General features: G+C 43.3%; 1 protein-coding gene across 1 annotated transcript in view; it reads right to left on the bottom strand.

The window, feature by feature from the left end:
- Positions 1-755: 755 nt before the first annotated feature.
- The window catches only part of EIF5A2 (eukaryotic translation initiation factor 5A2), a 472,944-nt gene continuing 449,643 nt past the window's right edge, over positions 756-24,056 (bottom strand). The window contains exon 5 of the transcript XR_012831310.1: positions 756-770. The gene's annotated coding sequence lies outside the window, so the exon portion shown is untranslated. The remainder of the gene's footprint in view (positions 771-24,056) is intronic.

A 24,056-nucleotide genomic window follows, 5' to 3' on the forward strand; every position in this document is an offset into this window, starting at 1 on the left:
CCAGCAGTATGCAAGCTAAGATGCACCTGCACACATTGCTGGTTGTTACCTCTGTAACAAAATGTTTGTAAGAGGTGGCAGACTGATGCAATTAAATTCCTTGTTCTTACTAAGTAATTATCTTAAAATCTTTTACACTCACGTGTTAGAGATCGATGAGTAGAGCAAAAAACCCCAAATGTTACTTTTGCTTTTCAATCAGCGGTTAACAAAGGTTGCTAGTTGTTTTTACCAGATTTCCAACCCTGGCATGCTCCTTACGTACATCTCGGGGTTGACCATTTACAAAAACTACATTAATTCCAGTTCTGAAAAACAGACATGCTAGATCTGAGCCCTTCAGTTCAGAGAAATTAAGGTCTTTTAAGGTCACTGCTTCTAGTTTGGTCAAGGAAATATCCACATGTGTATTTTACAGGTTGGTTATGTATTGGCTCAGTGCTGCGCATATGTTACACTTTTCATGTGTAATCCTGAACTGGTACACGAGGGCTAGGGGCAAAATACTGTCAGAGGAAAAAGGACCTTATATACTCCCCCTATAGCAGTCCCGACACCTTTAAAATAGACATGCGCAATAATATGGTTGGCAAAACTAATATAACCTGACTACTACTTTTATGGTATTTTAGGGATGGTGAAATTACTTCAGTCCATTTTACCATACCACAGAAAATCATAAGCAGTATTACAGGGGGCTGAAAATCTCCATATTTATGAATGAGGGATGGATGATTAAGATAAAAGCATCCCTGCTATTGATCACAGGCCTCTCTCATCTATTAAAATAATAAAACTACATAACGCTGCAGCACTTAAAACTCAGCAATTGAAGAAGGTGACCGAATGCAAACGCTGGTGGTCGTGTCTCCCCGCGTGGCAGAGCGCTCCGGCTGCTATCCATCCCTCGGTGCCAAAACCTGCGGGAGATCACAGCCGCCAGTACTCGTCACGGACCTGGTCTAGCCCAAATCACAACCTGGCTGTCCTTGCTGTTGCCCACTGAAACTCAGTGCTGGGCTCAGGGGCATTCAGCAGGTCTTCACCAAACCCTGTGTATAGCTTGCTGCATCAGGGTGACTCAACACCATAATCATCTGGATTTCCATGGGGATGGATTTTGGTGCAGCAAAAACATGTTCTGCAAGACGTTTCCTTCAGCAGGATGCCCCAAAGATGTTTTTAAGGCCACGGTCTCCCTGGGTACTACTACTCCCAGTTCCATGTAGAGTTACTTGCTCCCTAGCAGTACTGGTTTCACAAGCTTTCTGAGCCTCTCTTACCCTTTTTTGCAACACTGATGAGGGACCAACACCACAGTCCCATGGCATCAAGAGCTCCCACTGACACGTTCCAGCTCTGGGCTCAGACGCAGCTGTTGGGTTTGTGCACAGAGCTGTTAGCACCAACAAAACCTACCGGTGACCAGAAACTGGTCTAGCAAAGCACCATTCGCAAACTATCAAAATACAGCCCTGTATAAAATATTTTTATTACATATATTATTCTGGTTTTCTTAAGAAAAAAAAGGCATTTTTTTCCAAGTGAAAATCATGGGGGTTTTGAGGCAAAAAGTGTGCCTTTTTGCTTGGCAGACGGTGGAATATCTCAGTCACGCTGGAAAACCACTGCGTGCTGGCCTGATATTAGCCTGGATCTAATTAGAAACACTTTTCAGTTTTAGCCCAGGTGGAATTGCACGATTATAACAGCAAAAGCCTGTGCTTGAGAGGAAATGGAGAAAGTTGTTCTCACTGAAGAAAGGAATAAAGGTCTGCTCAGCGCTCCACAAAAATCTCACACAAAGCCGGCGAGCCGAGCACAGCTCTCAAACTGAAGATGAAAACCAATTCTGCGCTCGATGGTTAGTACCAAGTACTGAGGACTCGTTTGTCCCTCCAGGAGGGGAGGAAGCACACTGGTTTTCCATCAGGGAGAAAGCCAACTTCTCCAGAGAGTGATGGACACCATCCATACAAAACTGCTCCACCTAAGCCCCTCTCCTTCTCAGTGCTTGCCTGTACCCAAACCAACCTTGTAAGAAAAGCCCACCAGTTCAACACCGTTCCTTGCAAGAACTCGGCCAGTTTGCACCAATCTGAAGAAGCAAAATACCAGCAGTTGCTCAAAGCCACCCTCCATCACACCAAAAACCAGCCACGGACACTGTGTAACACCCAAGTTCAGGAGCAGCACCCACAGACATCGGTTTGTGTGCGTAGGCACAGCACCGACAGCCCCAGATCCTCGTGCAGGTGCCCGAGGACTCTGATAGTGCCAACAAGTACATGGTAAGGGCTTGCTTCAACTGGTGCCTAAATTCTGCCAGACTTAAATGATTTCAACAGAGATGCTTTCACAAACTGGGGTAAAAAGCCTAAAACTCCATGCTGGATAGAATTTCCTCTGAATTAAAAAAAAAAAAAATCCACACAAGCCTAATTACGCTGAAAATTTCCTTTAAATTGCCTTGAAAACTATGAGACAAATAAATTGCATGCATCCCTGCATATATACAAAACACCTACAAAAAAAAAGGTGCACTGCTCTAGAACATTTCTGTCTTCTGCTTCCAAGACACAAAGATGCTTTCAAGACGTTTCACAAATGTAAGCTTCTTTTATTTAATGGAAATTATAATTCTAACAACTGTGGAACACATGAAACAGCAGCACCGAGAGAGGTACCAGGCGAGGTGACATTTGTGATAAAATTAAGGGAGCTGGCAATACGACACAGGAAAATGCCCTAATTCCACCTTCTCATTCCTAGTTCCTACTTTTCTCATATAGTATTGAAGAAGAAAAATATAGTATTTGGATTTTTCTGCATCAGAATCCTACCATATCCATCACCAAGACTATCATGGAATCACAGGATTCGATTTGCAGACTCTGAATTAACAGATAGCTATAGTAGGACATTATTACATAGCATAAACTGCAGACTGAACCAGGTTACTAAGGGTTAACAGCTAAGGGAAACAGATAGCTTCTTTTTAATTACTCGCTGCAAACTTTTTGAACTCTCTTCCTGGCTGCTTTTTCCAGGTCATATTCAGAAGCAGCTATACCATGTGTCCGACCCAAACACGAGGAGGACAGGAACCTTCACAAAAGAAAAGAAAAAGGAAAGGAGAAGATAAAAAGAAAAATAAAGGCAAACCCTCAGAAGATATGCAGACCCATATTAGAAATGCAGGAGGTTGAGATAGTTTGGATAAGTGCCCAAAATTCTGAGAGTTTAATCAAAACTAAACCAACCAATCCTCTTCCCCTTTTGAGATTTGCCCAGCAACAATTACGATCAGTTTTAAAAACCACAAGTACTTAATAAAAACTAGAATATTATAAATCTTCTGCCACATGAAGCTAATAAAAATAAATAATAATAATAAATTTTAATGTTTAAGGCACCCAGGCCCAAAGGCACTAGCCTGTATTTGTGCCTCAAGTCAATGACATTAATAGTTCTAGAAATATTTTAATAAATGTAGTTTTTGCAAAAGAGTACTTTTTCTATATACTTGCCAGGTTTTAGACTGATTATATTGACTGCACTAGGACTTGTAATGAGATTGTTTAAGACATTATTCCATTTACATGTTCATCTGACATTATTAAATCTCTATTTGTTTCTATCGCAGGAAATTTAGAAATACGTTCCGGAGAGCGTATTGTTGGCCATTTGGGCCATTATCAACCTCGTTCTTTCCAGTTCTATATTAAAGTTAACAACATCGATGCTGCTCAGCCTGGGATGCCCGCAGCCAAACAGCCTCAGACATCCTTTCGGACCACAAGAAGTCATTTCTTTTGCTAGCCCTGGAAGTGATACTTTTTTGTTTCTCACTGCCGCGTCCCACCTACTTTACACCTTCACTCAAATGCAGACCGTCCTGTAACACTGTGGTTGCTACCATCCCAAACCCAGCGGGTGTATAACATTCCTACATCACCTACACACTATAAAAAACATTCATTTTTAAGGGCAAGTGCTTGGTTTAGCTGGCCTGGTCCTAGCGGGAAGAGCAGAGGTATAACACCAATCGTCACTTTGAAAAGTTTGGAGATGATGGCTAACTGCAGTGTAACTTCAGTGCCACGATCCCACAGGCAGTAGATTGTCCCCGAGCCCCAAATCTGAGCTCTTTTCCTACTTCCATCCAAGAAAAATTCCCATATAAATCTTCCAGTGGCTTTTGCCAGCAGTAGGGATAAGTAAAAGCTAAGCAAAGATACTTTCGCTGCTCCAGCTAATAAAAATAATGCACTATGGAGCGAGTGGTGCGTGTGAATGTTCAGGAAATACACTATTGTGCTTTTCGTCCTCAGGGGCTGGGTCACAGCACCCTAGCGAAAGTGGCAGGTAGCATGTTTTCACTTAGCATCATTCATTTGTAAAAACAAAAATGGAGAGCAAGCACACACAAGCAAAAAAAAAAAAAAATCCTATTTTGGGAATATGTTGGAGCACTCCTAGAAATCGCTGAAACTGTTTTCATAATCCTTCCACTTGTAAGGCCAAATGCTTTAATTACCATGAGACCAGCTAGCTACAGAGGGCTCAGAAAGAGCCGTAAAAACATTTTAGAGTGGCCCAAAATAGCTTTTCCTCCCCCTAAAAATAGAACAACGTACAGAGAAAACGCTTCCGCCCCTTTCCAAGGCGACTGAGAAGCGTGAGGCCAGCCCCAGGGGGGAGGCAGGGAACCCCCAGCCCCGGCACCGCGGCCATCTCAACTCCTGCTCTCCCCGGCCAGGACGCTCTGCCAAAAGCGTGATGCTGTCCTGTATCAAAACCCATTTCTAGCCTGTGCTCAGTCTGCCCAGCCTTGGGTCCTGAGCCAGAATGATTTTTTCGGGAGGAAATTCCACATTTGGGAGGGAAAGGATGAAGCATTTAAAAAGGTCAGCTTGCCAGCAAAAAAAAAGGCAGCTATAGGAATAAAGGGGAGGAAAACATTTCCTGGGTCACTGAGTTTTGTCCAGAGCTACCAGAAGGAACTAATTCACATATCGTCTTTCACAGACTGGCCCAGCTCTTGCAACAGGCGGAAATGTTGGGATCCACCTTGAAAACAGAGCGCGAGCCCCTGCAACGGCCGGCGGTGCCTCCGCAGCTCCCGTCCCCCGCTGCTGCAACCTTTGCAAAGGTGCAAAGAGCAATATAACATTGCCAAAATGCGGGCTTAACCCAGAAGTCACACTCCTTTTTTTTTTTTTTTTTTTCTTTTTTTTCCAAAACATCTGCTGCAGAAGAGGCCCCTCTATAGCACCATTTTGTTAGTTCAAAAAGCAGAGGGAAGACCCGGGAGAAAAACAAACTCTCCTGTCATCCTGGGGATGAGTCTCCAACCCTGGGGTTGAGGACCCGGAGACTGACACCATGAAAGGAGGCTTGGATCCTCTCCTGCAAAAAGATGGGCTTTGCGCACGCTCAACACGGATGGCTTATTGAAATTCGGCAAGTCCCTCAACTTCCCCGCCTCAGTTTTCCAGTATGAACACTATTATTTCCCTGTCCTCGTAAAGGGCTTTGTCGTCTGTAGCTGTACAACTGGGACAGTCCTGACACTAATTTCTGCTTCATATCAGATTACGCGATCGTTATTAACCTTCCAGCTTTCAGTACTGAAGGGTCAAATCCATCTCAGCTTAGCTGATGAAGCTCTACTGACTTCGCTTAAGTCGCAACCGCTTACTCCAGGACGGGATTTAGTCCTGGGCATTTTTCAATTTAAAATACACTGGCAAGGCAAAGCCAGCCCTGTTCCTTCCAGGGGTGGTCTGATTTCATTTACAAGTATTTGTGCTGGCAAGTCCTACATAATGTTCAGATGCAATTGTGCCTGAGTATTAAATATAATGGGTTAGATGTTATGAATAGGAAAATGAGATAACTTGGTAAAGGAGGTTTGACAGCAAGAGTGAAAGAATGAAGATTCAGCTTAAGCTGCTGAAAGCCTAACAAGATAAAGACAGGCAGGGGAGAGTTCCCTTAAACGTGATGAAAATAAGGCCTGAAGGGGTAGAATGATAGAGAGGCTGAGGAGTACATGCTTCAAGACAGAAGATGAATGTGCCCAACATGACAGTAACATGTAGCTAAATTAATCAAAGTACCCACAGCACTAAATAGAACCAAAACATACAGATTTATGCAGAAATCCCAGAACGGCAGATGCAAGACACGCAGAAGGATGCATCTTTTCTATCTAAATTAATTTTCCAGATTTTTGGTCATTGGCTTTTATCATTCCGCGTCACCAGAAATGTTATAAATCTCCCTTTTACATTTTAAATGCGTGCCGCCTGCTTCAGCGTTGAACCCACAGTTCCCACAGCACACGCTATTACGTCTCCCCATTAAAGATATCACGGCATATGCCATATATCCTGAAGCTAAATTACCAGGAAAAGTTTCCTAAAAATCACAGCGGCTCGTGACCGTGTGACAAAAACAAACTGTTACAACCACTAATATTTCACCTTGAAAGTATAATTTTAAGTTAATTCCATTTCCATGATTCACGCTGGATTTACAGCCTTTGTCGAGCCCTGTTTTTGCCGGGCAGACGCAGCCCAGCTCACAGCCGCTCTGCTCGCCTTCCGCTGCCTCCCCGTGCTGCTGCGGTGCCCCCGGCTCCTCCGGGGACTTCTCCGGAGGCTCCTCCACTCCCGCAGCCTCTGCGGAGGTTGGGAGTTTGACTTCTAGACCCTCTCAACTGCCAAAGGGCAGGCAGTAAATTCAGGGTCGTTGCCCCCCTGACTTGGGTTTTAATCAGTGGCTGCTCAGAAGCTAAACTCCCAATCAAGGCAGCTGCTAGAGATTAAGTAAATTCAGATCAGATCCTGATTTCACTTGCACTCAGACTGCAAATTTCAGTGTAATTTGAGTTTGGAGCAGAATTTGGCCCCAACGATTCAAGCGAGCGACCCAAGCCTGTACTGCGAGCCCGGTGAAGGGAAAGTAAAGCAATGCTCTTAGGCTGGCAGACCCCCTCCGCAACCAGGAGCCGTACAAACACGATGCATCCGTCATCGCATCCCAGGTACGCGCTGGATGCCAACTTGTTACCCTGCATCTTTAAGCATCCCCTTCCCTTTCACCTGTCCTGGGGCAGGGGGCCCATGATTTCCCTAGGGAAGGGCGATGTCCCGGTGCATCCCACCTCCCCAGGGAGCAGCTGAGCAGCGCGAGGCTCGGAGCAGAGGGGCTCGGAGCAGAGGGGATCCCGTGGTTCCCAGCCCAGCTGCTGCTCCCGGACGGGCAGCACCTTCCCAGGCTTCGTCTGACGTGTGAGGGGCGTAGAGCGGTTTTGTTCTGCGAGCAGGGGGCTGCTCTCCGCCTCCCCATCCTGCACCAGCCCCAGCCTTCTCAATGGAAGGCGACAGGGACTGGAAGTTTGAATTCCTCACTTTATTTTTTAATTTTTTTCTTTTTAAAGAACTTCTGGATGCCAACATCACTTTTTTGTCTGCGAGAGATTAGGCAAATGAATGCGGAGGGTGACAGAGAGGACTCGGCCCTACTATCCGGAGGCAAGTTCCTGGGAGGACCGACTTTCACCTCGCTCTGCTGTTACGAATAGATTGGTCTTTTTTTTGTATGTCTTGGCTCCAAGAAGTCAGTTAGCTAATGCAGAGCGGGGAGCAAACTCAGTCCAAATAGCACCAAGCCACTAACGCACAATTTATTTGCTTATAAGTAGGTTTACCCGATGCAAAGAGAGTGAGAAAGAATGGCATTGCCTGGCACTAACGCTCCCTCTATTGGAAAAAGAGTATTTTCCTAGGAATGTGCATTATATTCCCCAGAACAATGCAAAATAAAGTGATGAGCACAAAACCAAGAAGTCTCTTAATTTACTAGAAAAGGAGCTGGGCAACCAGGGCATTATTTTCCACTTCGTAGAGAGCAAGGAAAAGTAACCTGCTACAAAAGTAAACTGTGCTTTAAAAGACACCATGCTAGATAAAATTTAGACTTGCAAAAAACAGGGGCCAGTACACAAAAATTCAATTTATTTACAGTCCACTGCATGATCTCCGTTCTTCTGTGGTTATGCCCTGGCATGGCACCCAGCAGCTCCCTGGACGATCCGCACACGTAGCTCCCGCTGCTACCACATATGTGGTTTTCTAAACGGAGGGGCTCCTTCAGCCTTCTGCTGCCCCTAACAGAAAACCAGGCTACGATGACACAGCACAAACATGTTCTCCATCTGACATCATTTCTGTGTAAAACGTGAAACGAGCCAGAAAGAGCTGTCAAAGATCTAAATCCCACAGGAAGGAGCAAAAGTGAGAATGAGGTTTCTATGCCTCTTGCCTTCCTCTGCCCCTTTTTCCTATTAACTAAAGGGGGAATGGGGTTTTCCCTGGCAGGGCGTTGTGGCAGGACCATACACAGAAGCTCCCGGGGATGAGACAAGGACCAAGGACTGAAGCTTAACCTCAGCTCCAGCCTCCCTCACAAACAAGGATTTTACCTCTAAAAAGTGCAGAAGATCTAATCTTGTTCCATCTATACAAAATGGATGATTTGGAGACAAACGTATTACTGGTGTAAATCAGGAATCTTCCCTAGAATTCAACAGAAATGTGGATTTATGCCTGCTGAAGATTTATTGTCTGGAGAAAGATGATGAGGGCAAGACAGCCAGGACCTCAGTATACTCCCAAAATAGATTAACATCACTTTTTTTTCACCAGCCAGCTCCAAAGACAAATCTTGGTTGGGGATACAGCATCTGACCCTGCTAAAAGTGAAGGGTCCCAGAGCTGGGAACTGATTTTTCTCAGACATTTCTCTCACAGATAGGTAAGATGAACTTTTCACGCAGCCTGGATCCAGCCGAGGAGACCACGCTCCCTTTCACCTTGCTCTCCTCCCCACTTGAGGGCATATTTAAAGCAATCTGCCGGGAGAGATGGCATTAGCAGGTAACTTCAAGAGCCAGAGGTACAATCTCAAAACTTGCAGATAAATGCAAAATGCTTCATGCCTAGTCACACTCTGCATCGCTAGTGGCGTTGGGGAGGCTTCAGGATGCACTCCCACTTTTGGATGCGGGCAGCTGTAAAAGCCAGCTCTGAGCATTTAATATGAGTTTAACAGGTTTAAGCCTGTTTCCCCACATTAAGTATGGATGCATACACTGGAAGAACAAGAGATTAGCACATGGTGCTCGCTGGAGGAGAGACATCCGCAAAGCAGGAGTATTAAGTGGGGATTTAGTAACTATTAGCTCCATGCAAAAAAACAATCCATTCGGAGTCCTACTACAGTTTTCCAGTACGGACCATGAAGCTCTCAGCTCCTTTTTGTGTGACACCCATAATGGAGAGAAGGATGGAAGAACTTGATTATGGGGAGAATGTTCGAAAACCAAAGGAAATTTAAGCAAAAGCAATAAAAAACGTGTTCAAAAAACGGGTAGATGTGGCACTTCGGGACATGGTTTAGTCTAGTCTACCCTTGATTGGCTTAGAGTAGACTTGGTAGTGTAGGTTAATGGTTGGACTGGATGATCTTAAAGGTCTTTTCCAACCTAAACGATTCTATGATTCTATGAAAAAAAAGAATTTGGTAATATGGGATTAGATTTGTGAAGAAAGGGTACAAACCAAGAACTACATTGAAGGCAGGACTTCAAACACATTGGAGGATCTTTGCAAAATTAAAAATCAAGGTGTATCACAAAACATGTGACGGATATTACAGCTTTTTAAAGATAATTTTTCATTTTCTTTTGAGAAACTGAACTTTTCAAATATGTCTGAAGAAAATTCCTTTGTTTCTATTGAGAAAAAAAATACGATTTTTTGAATGAATGTTGCCACAACATTGTTATTTTTCAGTTATCTCTGCAGACAATTTTCAAATACCTCTGTACTGAGAAACACCATGCTTAACCCAGGTATTGCCATATCCCAGCAGGAGATGGCCATGAGAAGGAGAGCTGCCTGGCTCTCACAAACAGGACCAGACAAAACCCTAAAGAAAATCAGAGCGAAACCTTGCACAGGAGAACAGGCCAGTTGAACTCAAGCATAGCTCTTCTCACTAAAATCTACAGATTGCAATTTATAATTTAAAACTATATAACCTTCTTTAGCAATACAGTGATTTGTACCTCAGTTCCCTTCAAGCCCCTCATGGAGCCTTGCTCTGCTCAGCCTATGAGATGTGATAGCAACACAGGACAAGGCAGAAAAGATGAAAGTTAAATTGATCACACTTTTTTTTTTTTTTTGTGAATATATATATTCTTTCACCCCAGGCCTCACATAAAGCAGCACTGCTACTACTGGGTTTTTCTGAGACTCCAAAATAAATACACATCCAGAAGACTTATTCTCATATTTCCAGCTACAGCAGAGGCATCCAGGGTTTTGCTGCTTCTGCCTTGGATGTACTTGCCTGTGTTGATTCAGAAGCAGACTAAAGTATAGAACCCTAAATTCTGTATGACTCTGTGTAATGTAATGAACACCAACAGCCTTTAAATTTCCTGTATCTCATGGGTGCATTTTATTGCATTGTATGGCAAAAATCCAAGAAAAAATTTGCAGGGAGGAAAAAAATTTAAAAATGAAAAATACATTGCTACTGAATTTTCCAACAATATCACAGGAATGTGATCTCCCCTTAATATACATACTGATGATCTATTTGGAATTTTTATCCGCGGTTATGAAGCAAAAGAAAATGTTATTCCCTCAGAGGCCAATTTTCATCTTGCTCTGGAATTCTCATTTAAACATCTCAGAGAACACTTTGCCTTCTCTAGATATTAACTACTATTTGTCTCTGGCTCGAGGCTCATGTCTGTTACTGTATGAGCTACATGGAAACAAATTCCTAATCATATTTCTGACAAGAGTCTTCACAATCTAGTTGGCTGCCGTCATCCCATTTCCAGTATTTCACTAGTAAAAATGTAGGAAAGGTTTAGTCTCCTCTTACCCAGCATGTGTAACTCCCATTAGCGGGAGTTACCATATGTGTGCAGATCAAGAGAATATATTGTTTAAGGAGGTGAACCGCACGGCAAGCGCTGCTGCCATGGCTCACTTTCAGATTCAAAGATGTAGATACAAGGTGAAGAGTTTGCAATAATTGAAGCAAATGCATGGATCCTCCTCTCATGCTGATATTCACCAGGATAAGCTAGGCTGAAGTCAGGCAGAGGATCCAGGGGCGTTGCACGAGTGAGGCAACGGGCTGGAGAGCATTGCCCGGTTTTACAGGACTAATGGCTTTGATGCTAATAACCACGATTCAGAAATCCTCAGAGCCTTTTGCCGCTGTGAAAAGCAGCACTGCCAGTGATGAAACCTTTATCCCGTTCGTTCCTACTCAACATGGCTCCTAAGCACACTGGTATTCCAGGTTTCCTTGCACCCTGCGTAGGCAATTATATCTGCGCACATTGGGTGTCAACCTGATCTGGCAACGTTTAACATACGTGCCTCTGCCCTGTGGGCTCATGTGCAAATGGCCACAGTCAAGTTCATATTTATATTGAATTAGATATTACAAATGTCCAAGATCAAGCCACAGCAATTATCTCAATGATTTTGCCAATTCCTTTTAGCTACATTTTCGTGCATCCCCTCAGGATGTTACTAGATACAGAACTATATCAGATCAGTGGCATGCACTGCAGGTGACAAATTAGATAATAGGCAAAGTTACCGTGAAATGGTAACTTGTTCTTCAGTGCAGAAAAAATCACCACCAGCAATAGTCATTGAAAATAACTAATTACCCATGTGTATGTACACAGAACATAACCACTCTCAGATTAGGAAATAAGAGAGGTAACCCTCTCTATGGAAGCAGGTACTTGTTATGGGTGTTCCTGGAGGTGCGTACATCTCACCTCTCCTAGGCATGCTGGGACCCAAGGAATGGGTTGGCCTGCTGAAATCAAAGGAAAATTTAGAAGGCTTTTAGTGTATCTCTCCAGAAAGTCTACCTCAGGGGCGTTCTGCTCTCTACCCTTCTCCCAACATCATCTTCCTAAATTTTCAGGGTTTGAGTCTTTACTCCCTTCTGTCCATTTTCCCCAGCATGACCCCAGTTCATTTCAGTGTCTCAGAGATACTGTGTTCATTTTAGCCTTCCCCACACATCTCCAAAAGAAACCCCAGCACGTTGTGAATTAAGAAAATAAAGGGAAACTACTATGAACCACTTCAAATTTTGAATGAGAGAGAATTGAAAATGCAACCCTAATACTTTCTCCACATCCCTGCAATACAGATGAACATTGGTGACATCTCAGCTCATGGAAATTATTACTGCGATGGGTTGCATACTGCTCAGAACAAAGAACACACATTTATCTTCAAACTTGGAACCACTTGGGAGGAATACGCTAGACAGTGAACCAAAACAGTCCATGATCCTTAACAAACCTGTAATTGAAAAGTCAACATTTGTCCCATATAGCACAAGTTTTGTCTAAAGAGACTTAAACTTTCAAGCACCTGAAGCTTTTTTTCCAAATTGTATGTATGGATACTGTCCCTATTCCTGCTTGAAATATTTTTATTCAGCCTCTTTATTTTCCTACTCTCCAACTCCTTTCCCCTCCCAAGCCCTGTGTGTGGGTTCAGTCCCGAACTCTTCACCAGCCAAAATTTTTCCAGTGGAAGCTTTGCTCAGGTCAGGACACGGGAAGAGACTCTCGATGTACATTTTCAAGAGCTCAGCTTGCAGTTATCCATCAGACCGTAAGCTGTGTAACCAGCTTGGCACACCGGTTGCAGAGCCTTTTTTCAAAATCATAATTAAAGTATCATACTCCAGCTCAGGGTTTAGGTGGACACTTGAAAACACGATCCAAACACTTTTAAGAACCTGGGGTTTATACTGTTTTTTCAGCATCTGTTGAGGAATACAAACCTGATTCTGCCTCCAAGGAAACCAACCGTATATTACTCTCCTACAGGAACAACTGCAAGACTAAAGCTTTAACAGCCCAAAAGAAAAGGTCTGTCTATGTTCTATCATGCTGACAGTTATTTGTGTAATTAATGATGGTGTTTAGTGAAGGAATAGCTAAATCAATGGATGTGAAGAAATTTATACACAGATCGCCTTGTTTCAGCTATTCATAGAATGAGTTTTATGTTTTATTCATCACACTGAAGATTCCTACTTTTTTTCACAACATCTGTAATTTGTCTGTTAAATGGGGTCTGTGGTTTTGTTAAGCTGTGCAGATATGCATGATCCAGACACGCAGAGCAAAAGTCAAGTGCCAAATTCTTAATCTACTCAGGAGGTATCAGAGTGCTACAGCTGTTGACTTCTTCCAAAAAATCAGGGTAGCTGAGACTAGAGCAAACCTTATCTGTATTCATACACAAAAAAGTAATACCAGGGCAACAGTTTAAAAAATCCAATGCAAAGACTGGTGTAAGTCAGCATAGCACCACTTAGCTGATTGCAGCAGCTCCAATGCAAAGAGCAGAGACCTGCCCTAATAACTGTATTATTGATCTTTTTCTTTAAAACACACAGTCCTATATACCCAACATATTCAACATGTCTGTCCTCCAGGATTATTATAGAGCCATAAGCAACAGCAACAATTATAGTTTCTATTATAAGAGATGCAAATCAATATTAATTAAAATTAGACAACTGTTTGTGATGTAAGGGGCCCTTGTACTCAAAGGGCACAGTGGCCATTAAATATATTAAGACTTATTACTTAAAAGATTTTAGACAAAGTCAATGTATCACTTGTCCTAAGGGACAGTTCAATGCCTCAGTAATGTTGTACAACATTTAACTATAGGTGCCACAATCAAAGGCAAACACAATTAAGTATCAAACGGTTAAATGCTACATGTCACTCTCTAAAGAATCTATATTGAAATGCTTAATTAAACTTTTTTTATTAAAAAAAAAAAGAATGCCATAGCACAGGCTAGCACCAAAATGAGCGCTTATTTAGTTCGTATTAAATAACCTGCATATTAAGTTGCCTGTGTTTCTCCTGTTCATTATCATGAAGGCAGCATTTGCATTTCTTGATAGACTATTCCTGTTTCCTTCCCCTTTTTTTCTTGTCTTACATCAGTCAGTGGAAAGAGTGCCACCACAGGCCATCATTAACCTTCCAAATCTGCCTCAAAACAAATAGTACAAGAGCTCACTAATTTGAAGATCAAAAAGCCACTTGTCCATTATATAATTGGAATGAAAGGCAAAATGTTGCAGTTCTGAAGAGCACAGTAATTACTAGCTGTTAATTGCTCTCTCGTGGTGGCTCACTTTTAATTAAAAAGAACAGCTCGTCGCAGGCCGATAAGCAATGGTGGAGACCACTGGTTTAATCAACAAAGCAGAAAAATTTGTTTCTGCCGCAGCCAACAACAGCTTGAGAAATCTTCAGATGTCCAATTGAGATTAAAAACTGTCTATTTAGTGCAGTCAGATTTTATTTTAACCAAGGAAATGACTATTTGAAGTCTTCCAATGTGAGTGTCCCCACCACATCCCCGCTGGTGCTGCAGGGACTAATCACTGGCTTGTGGTTGTGATCATTCAAGTAAAGAAATTTAGCTACTTTCCTCTTGACTCCATCATTCTTGGGTAATTGGCCTGTCTGAGGTGAGCAGTTGTGTTGGGTTTTTTTTTTAAGAAAGAGCTTTAAAGTATGGAAGGCCCACAGACTGTGCATTTAATTACTGTTCATATTTCATGCAGTCAAACAGAATTTCATTTAAAAAGAAAATGATTTACCTACCAAAAAAATAAACCAAACCACCCCCCCCCCCCCCCCCCCCCGCCAAAAATCCCTTATATTTACCACATTGGGTATTTTGTTCCTTTCCCTTTGACAGTTGTATTTACATGCCAAAAACTATATTCAAACATCAAAGTTAATTCTTTCAGAGCTTTCTGTCTTTAACTCTTTCATCTAATGACAGTGGCGTTAAAGGAAACCCCGCTATATGGTGCAGTAAGGGTTTATTTGGTTAAGCAGGTTAGGCAGGTTAAGGGGGACCTTTTTGTCCTGGTTTGCCTCATCTCTCTCTAGCCATGAGCCAGTTTGCATCTCTCAGTGGCTTTCGTCCATCCTCCCCTTCTCTCCTGCCCTATTCCGCTCCCAAAGGCGTTGTACTTAGCCCTTTACTTTCTTGTATTTATTTGCTCCTGTTGAGTGAAGGGCTCTGCTTCATATTGCGCTCTGCAGACGAGACACACATGTACATAAAAACCTGGCAAACCTTCTAACACCGCCACGCTCCCTGCCTGTCTTACTAGTGCTGGGATATGAATGTCTGACAATTACGTACGACCTAATATAGGAAAAAAAAACATTTCCATTCAATGGGCTCCAGGCGTTATTGTTCTTTTCTACCTTATTCCCATTAACATCTGGAAACCAACGTCACTATCTGCAGCTATAAGCAGCTTCGGAGTATTGGTCAACTTTGGTTTGAACTTTGAGACATATTTCTGAGCTGAGTAAACTATGACTCTCAAGGCTGCCAAAGAATATTTTTCTGTTTTCCTTCTCATATTGAGGAAAAAAATATTCATTCATTCGTCTTCTTACATACACACACAGAGAAATATATATATATATATGGGGGTTTTTTCAGTCTCTTTGTAGGCTGCTGGGAATCACTTCTCTCCCCTAGGAACAGGTGGATTTTGGGTTAGTGCTTCTTTTATTTTTAAGGCTTCCTTCTTGGGCAGACCCAAAAATGTGGGAAAAAGTTACTGGAGCCCTTTTTTCTCCTAGTTCCCCTAAAAGTCACTGTCATTTGGACGTACAGCCACTCCCAACACAGCGGCCACCTTCTCATCTTCCCTCTGGCACAGCAGAACTCTTGGGCTGGGGGTATCAGAAAGCCCCCTCCTATTGCTCACCTCTCTTTGGAGCAAAGTAGAACAAGAATTTGACTACTGATTTCAATAACAGCACAATCTGGCTCCTCCAGCCCTAAATTACAGGGTTCAAAATGTTCAGTGAATGGTCTGTGCTTGGATGCTGTGAAGGATGTTATCTTGGGAAACTGCCATAGTGTTATTTGAATTTCCAAAGCATCTGCTCTATATATTTAAGACAGACCTTGTCATATGCCTTTTCATATATTCACTGATTCATGTTCATGGGCACCTCTTTATTTCTCATATAAAAATGGCAAATTTGAAATTCCTATATGGAATCCAGCGTGTTGCATTAAGGTCTAAGTGAATAAACCTGAGGTATTAGTGCAATCAGTACAATCCTTAAGCTGATGATATAGTTTAAAACCTACAAGAAAAAAATACAATAACGTTTTCAGGCATACGTATGCCAAAGAATTGAGAATGCTATGCATTTTCTTAAATCAGTGTGCACCCATGAAAATTTACCTAACTTAAAGGTTAACACAGACAGACGTCTGTCAATCTGTAAAAATGAAAAATTAAAAAAAAAAATACTTGAAGGATACTTGCTTGCTTTAGGTAATGACAAATAAAAATATTTTCAAGGCAAACTTCTTCCTCATCCTTGGACAAGCAGTGGACAAAGAAAATGGGATACTCCGTTCCAGTCTTACTTTCAGTCAGTTCTACTCCCAGTTATTCATGCACCAGTTGAGGGCTACAAAATGAGCTGTAGCACCTGATTGGGATATTTAAAAAAAGAAAACAAAACAAGAAAACCCAGAAAACCACTTTTGCTTCTATTATGAGCTTCAGGTTTTATATATATATATGGGGGGGGTTACATGTATGCGCATATGTACGCACTTTGTACTTATGCCTATAAATGTATAAGTATGTATATGTATTTATATGTATTTTCAACTTTGTCCAGGCCGAAATCTGGGACTGAAGCGCTGCTGTAACGCTGCCGGGGGCTCCTGCAGCCCCCAGGCAGCCCCCAGGCAGCCGGCGCCCATCTGCAGCGCTGCCCCTGCGCTCGCTCCCCGCTGCCCCGACGCGCCATGAGCCTCTCCCGCCGGCAAGGCGAGCTGCGAAGAAGTCATGTCCTTGCTGGTTTTTCTCCCCCCACACCTTTCCTGTCCCCAGTTTTCGGTGGGCACCTGTCACCACGGTCCCGACTCTTTCTCCCGGCTCCCTCCACGCTCCTCCGAGGGGCCGGCGGGGTTTATCGGAGGAAACACTCGCGCTCGCGTGGATGGCCCCCGCACCGCGGCAGCTTAATCCGAGTTGAGTGCACTTCCTTCGGCCAGAGGACACCAATTACCGCCGCGGCACCGGCAGCACAATGCGGGCGGACATCTGACAGCCCGGGGCCCGCCAGCTCCGCATTGTCCTCCCATCAGGCGCTGTCAGTTCCCCAGCCTTAATTACATCCTGTTTACAAACACTCGGCCGGACTTCAGATGGAGCCTTAACAAAGGTTGACAAAGGTCAGGGCCACGTCATGAGGATGTTATCTGTCTGTGTGCTCTGGCTGATAAACGAGGAGGAGGAGGAGGAGGCGGCGCAGGGCTGATTTGGGAGATAGCGCAGAAGCCCGCGCTCCGGGGCCGTGCAACATGCCTAAGCTCCGGCCCTTTGGTCCAAGAGGAGCTCGGCAGCGCTGAGGGATGCGCTTGTGCCCGGGATCATGCAGGACTTGCATGTACGCGTACAAAGGGAGGACAGAAAACAGCCACCAGCAACCTGAAATGGCAGCAGCTGGAGCTGACCGATAAATCACCAAAAATAATAATTATAAAAACCTTCGAAATCTATTTGCATGTCTCAAACTCTTGCTTTAATAGCAGAAACTGCCGCTCAGAAAATAAATCCTGCCGTTTTGCCCACAAAGATCACTAAGACCCTCCGTCCTGCTTCCCAGAGCACGTGGCAGGGATGGAGACCTCCTTCGCATCTCCTCCAGCCGCAGGGAAACAAGGGCTGAGCAGGCGGTCACGATATGCTTGCCCCAAATCCTTATGTCCCTCTGCTCTACCCTCTCGCATTTTCCTCGCGCTATGGTTATGGGCTCTCATGCTCTCTTTGGTGTCAGGAGGGAAGATTTTTTGTGGGAACAAGAAAGCTTTCTGTTTTGCACAGCTTTCTAGGTACACAATTAAATTAACCAGGGCTAGGGTCCTACCTTACATTTTCACAGTTTGCCTAACCACTTTGTTCACTGTAACTTGTTGATGGCCGGTGCAGATAGGACCCAAAAGATAAAATACTGGAAGTATTTGACATTTACTGTTGGGTTTGTATGTATGGGAACAAGGAAACTAGGCATCTCTGTAAGCCAAGGTTGCCCATTTGACATCACCTCCGTCCTCCAATATCTTCTTTCTCCATCTTGAGAAAGATGAGCATAGACATGAATTCAATCACATCTACAGCTCGAGGTGGAGGAGCGTATATAGGAGTCCAGCACTGATATAAATACTTGATATGACAAAGTTAGTAATAGAGGAGCTCGTCACCCTGACCCATCCCTTTATCCGTTTTCAGTTTTTCAGCATCCTAATTAATGCACCTCAGACTGCACAGGATCACACATTAATAGCCAACAAAACTAAAACCCCAGCCTGTTACCATATCACCCCTGTCAGAGGAAATACTGGATTAACAACATGATAATAGTCAGCAACTGGTGACTGGCATCCTAGCTTCATATTTCTGCGGCATTACGCTCATGAACTCTGTGAAACGATGGGCAGAAGTCGCTGTATCCGTGACCGAGTTAAACACAAAGCACGGAGCATCAGGGAAGCAACCCAGCATCCTCCCTCTGAACAGCAAAACATCTCTGATGAAAGTGCCCTTCCTCTCCAAGGAAGGAGAGGGCCTTACCTGTTTTCATTAATTAATTTTTTTGGGGGGGTGTCAGATTTTGATTGTTCTTGGTGAAAAATGTAAATGCAAGATAACAGCAAAGCTTATCCTGACCAGCCCAGAGCCGTGGCCATGACTTCTTTGGGACCATATTGCAGTTCTGAACCTGCCCTCAGTTATCCAAAATCCTACTTAAACAGAAACAATTTGAACCTTTGCTTCTATAAATAAATTACAAAACCAAGGACAAAAGAGAATCTCTTATTCATGTATCAATTGCTAACAATCTTTGGTAAAAATATGGTATCTCACCTGAAACGGTTTACAGCCAGGGACTGAATACTACAGAAATGTAATATTTAGTATTTAAATTTAGTATGTAGACCTGCAGTCCAGCCCCCAGTCAGCACAATCACACCTAGCTAATCCACACAATCTCATTCAGTGAAAGAAAATTCAGAATTAAATTCTACAAAATTAAAAAGGAGTAGAAGGGATGACTTGTTGGAAAGGCTTAAAAATATTTGACAATCTAAGTATAGAAAAGTTGAAGGTTTAAATAAAGTCTGCAAGCTCACCGCTGATTACGTACACTCAGAAGTATTCCTGGCTGGTCCTGAGCATTTCTGCTTTGCATGGACTGACCTTTTCCTGCAGAGCATCGTGACTTCTTGGGTGCAGAAATAAACCTCAGTCACCCCATGCAGGGATAAAGCTTACGTCCTCAGTGAAAAATCAGTAGGTAATAGAGTAAAAAAAAAAAAAAAGCACTGTACAGGATTAATTATTTATCTATTTACCAAATAGGCAAAGTAGAAAGGAAAAAGATCTCAAAAGTTTGGACTAGAATTTCTGAACCATTTCTAAATGGGTGACTAAAGACATTTTCTTTCCCCTTATCTCGGCGCCAGAAGTGGTCTGATTTTCAACCATGCAGAACAGGACAGCAAGTCTCTTGACTTGCTGCTTAGTAGTTTTAAAATTAAGCACTTGTTCCAAGCCTATCCCTAGGTGCTTAGGAGACTAACCAACACGACTCATTTCTGACAACGTAACTCTCTTTATCAAAAAAACAAGGGGATAAAATGAGTGCTCGGGTGACGTCCGGAGCATGGCATTCCCCCTGCGGGCACCCGCTCTGCCTTCCCCAGAAAATTAGGCTTCGTTGCTCCAGGAGAGCTTCACTAACACAATCAAAGACAATTTTGCAGTTAATAAAACGACAGGCTCTTCCTTTCTCAGCTTCGTGACAGTCAGGCTCAGTGTGGCTCTTGTTCCAGACAACGTGCCAGTCAGCTGCTGTTACTGCAAAGCTGAGTGTAACATCTTTTTAATTAGCCCAATTCCCTACATCTTGGCCAAGTTTTCTAGTGAGAAACAGCCTCAGGAGTCGTACAACTCTGCATCTGGGAAAACCCGGTCATTAATGCGCTAACCCAATCCAGCACATCTTGTTTTCTCCAAGGCTGACCGACACGGTGCATGAATTGTATTTGGGCTGGAATACCATCCTGCTCCAAATCACCTGCGCAAGCTGCCAGCAGTCACAGAGCGGAAGCGGCCATCCCGCAACTTTACGTCACTTAATGCTCCAAGCTGACCATCAGCTCCGGCCTGACGGACAGCGCTGCTCCTCTGACTGGAGCCTCTTCCCCTCCGTGCACCAGACATGAGTCAGAAAACAAATAAAACTGATTACATAGCTTGTGGGTTTTTTGCTCAAATTCACGAGCTTTGGATGTACGTAAACCTTTTGCTGTTGCGCTGGTATAAATGCAGCATAACGTTACTGGTTTCAGTTGAATTTATCCTAACTTAAACCAGAAAGAGATCTGCCCCATTTTTTTTTTATTATTATTATATCACTATGCCCTCTCTTTTTCCGTTTTCTCCCTGTTATTTTTTTTTCCTTTAAACTCTGCCTAACATTTTATAGACATCTTCCTCGCAGCTTCCGGAAGGGTGCTCCATCTTAAACTCGACAGCAACACTGACAGACGGGTTGATATTTTCTTTTCTTTTGCAAGTAATAAAAAAGGAACATTTCACTTCACATGAAACCAGAGTACTGCCTTAAAAGAACAGTGTTTGCTTGGCTATAAAAACAGTTACTCTTTTGCCAGACCCAGAATCAAAGCATTTGTATTTATGTGTTTCCTTTGTTAATAAATAAATCCAATATTTTTAAAGTTCATCAGTTTTAGATTATTATTGTTGCAAGGATTATTTTCCTCCAAATCCTTTGAATGGCGCAGCTGTGTCTAGTCTGCTGGGCAAACTTCTCGACGGCATTGCAACGTAGGTCCACGGCTTACGTTATTATTTGTGCTTCCACAGGGAACACTAATGAGGCTACAAAGGGTTAAACCTGGCGCTGGCTGCAACATTTCTGACCAAGTTTTTTACTTCAGCATGGTATTTCATTAATACCAGGGCATCTTCCAAAGGTGGATCAGTTTTGACAACTTTTTTAGGTAAGGGTCTCTGAAATCCATGACCCTCTAGTTACTTCTAATCAGAGAGACAGATTGAAAACCACGCTCAGGTAGTGCGGATGCTGTCATTGCCACGTAATTCCATTTTACAAACCTGTTTGCGAAGTTTTGGGTTGTTCCAATGCAGAACAGGACTAAATTTTAAATGATTGAACTTGTAAAATAAAACCACTGTCCTTCATTCAGCAACAGATAATCCCTTTTTAATCAGAAAGCCAAACCTGTCAATGCAATAAAGCCTTTACCAGTCATGCCATAGATCCAGAAAGCATCAAGAATGCAATTTCACATTACAGAGTGGGAACAACTAAAGGATTTATTTTTGCACCAAAGGATCCTGGTAGTCCTCAATTATGTTTTTGGATAACTTTTTTATTTGGGTCCCAAAATACAGACTAAATACAGCAACCCACCATTTCACAAAGCTTCCCTTGTGCTTCTTGTATTCTGCACATTTGAAATGTAGGTTGGTTGATGTAACCTCGTAACGGTCATAGTCTGCTCCCATTGCCCCACTGGAAGGTGCTGCCCCGGGCGGGAGATAAGAGGTTCGCCCCAAAACAGATCTCTGGGATCTAGATTACCCGCTCACTGCCACAGCCCCGTATCCTGCTCTGAAGCCAGTCCGCCCTTGCAATTCATCTACAACCACTTGTAAGGTGCCTTTGACCGAGGCATCTATATAAAAAAAAGTAAGAGGACAAACTCAATGAAAAACCATCACAGGGGGTCTCCCCTCTTTCAGTGCACACTGCAATCACCCTGTCCCTCATGCTGACGGACATACCAATGCAACAGCTGGATAAGCACATTTGCTTTTCATCGCCATTTAAATCCTACAAATTTAAAAAGAAAAAAAAAAAAAAAAAAGGAAGCCCTGTTTGTTCCCAAGCCATGGATTAGTATCTTTGGAAAAAGTGGGAAAAATGAGGGGTAATCCCTCCTCCCTCTCCAGTGAGGATGCCCCACCAAAGCACCTCTGAGCTCTTTTCCATGCATATCTCAGCAGCGCTGGAGCCCAGCTACCCCATTTCGGCAGCAACATTTCCCTTTCTCCATTTACCCAGGGGCCACCTCCGCTCTCCCCCATCCGCCGGCTGCAAGAGCACGGGGCTGGGAGGGAGCGCGGCTCCCAGCAGCTCCCCATTGAGGGGGAGGTGGTGTTCATAACCCAGGTTTGAAATATTGAAGTTGCGGGCGACTCAGAGGCACACTATGTCGCAAAGGACATGATAATATAGCAGAATTGCAACCCTGAAACTATCACTAGAGGATGACATCGGAGATAAGAAAGTACAGTATTACAGGGCTGCGTTAGCATAGGAGGAAATCGATTCAGGCAGACAAGCTAAATTTATTTACTTTATTGATTTTAAATTTTACATGAACTGCAATATAAGTAAATCTTTCATGGTAATTCTAAATCTTGAAACCTATTGTAAATAACTAAAAAAATGTCCAATGTTCAGAATAACCATTTCTTTGTACTGAAAGTGCATTATTCTTAAAGCCCAGGACAAAGTATTTTGTAATGAATATCTTAAATCTACCTTGGCAGTCAGTGTTGATATTTTAGCTAAAATAAGAGCCTGCTTTTGGTGTACTTGGTGATTCAGTATAGCACAGATTTTTTTTTTTTTTTGGGGGGGGGGGGGGCAGCTGGAAAGGAAGAACGGAAATCGTTCCTGTTGTATTAAGTGAATACAGCATATAGGGTTTTGACCATATGGTTTGTTGTATAAAGCAGCTGAGCACTAGACAGCACAGGTAGAGCTTCATGTACAAAGAGTTGGCTGCTAACGTTGGAAAGACATGTGATGGAGGGCCGGGGTGATGAATCCCAACACATGGGTTAATGCACCAAGCGCCATGACCCAGCCCTGAAGAGAGAACAGGTGATGAGAAAAAACACAGGAACAAAATCTCCTCGCCTTATTTACCTAAGAGATCCAAGTCCAGACACCAGGATGACCGAGGTTAGAGGGAAAAGGTGTTACTTTGGGTTTTTCTCCCATCCAAGCAGTGGCTCAGACCTGTGCCCAGCCCTACCAGGGAGAAACTCAAAAGTATTGTGAAACATGAAATAATTTGCTCTCTCCTCTGATGCTCAACCTGATTGATGCAGAAGGAGATTGTGTGAAACTCCTGGCCTAGAGTTCAAATCTCTGCGCACAGGCAGGCGGCGCAGATGCCGGCAGTGATGGGAAACGCCGGGCAGTGGCCGGTCCATGCAGTCAGGGCGCCCGCTGAGGCAGCCCAAAGCCCTCGCAGATGGAGCGATGCCACAGCGAGGGGAGGTGGGAAAAGCAGCCCTGCAGCACGGCTTTCCCAAAATAACCGTCCCTGCACCAGCAACTCTACACTTCAGATACTTTTATTAACTAAAATCCCAGAAACTCTTTCTAGTCGGTCCAGCCAGCTGAGGTGGGAGAGGCAGATTCGAAGCAGCACTTCTCACCAGAGGTGTTCAGATTGGTCAGCCACGGGCAGTCTTACAGAAATTCAAACCAGACAAAATCTCCCACCCCAAAAAACTGCAAAGCATCCCATTTGACACACTTTTAGAAATATTATGGATATACAGCCCCAACATGATATCCCAGACAGACAAGAATACCTATAAACAGAGACTACCCCTTCATCCTTTAACAACAGGAAAAAATACAGTGATGTTGACAAAAGCACTCATCCAGTGAAGTTTTTTTTTCCCCTCGGGTCTTTTTTTTTGCCCTCGTTGTTGTTGTTTTCTAAACTAATCCATATTACCTGTGCCTT

Source organism: Pelecanus crispus, chromosome 9 (assembly GCF_030463565.1).
Source record: "Pelecanus crispus isolate bPelCri1 chromosome 9, bPelCri1.pri, whole genome shotgun sequence".
Classification (NCBI taxonomy): Eukaryota; Metazoa; Chordata; class Aves; order Pelecaniformes; family Pelecanidae; genus Pelecanus; species Pelecanus crispus.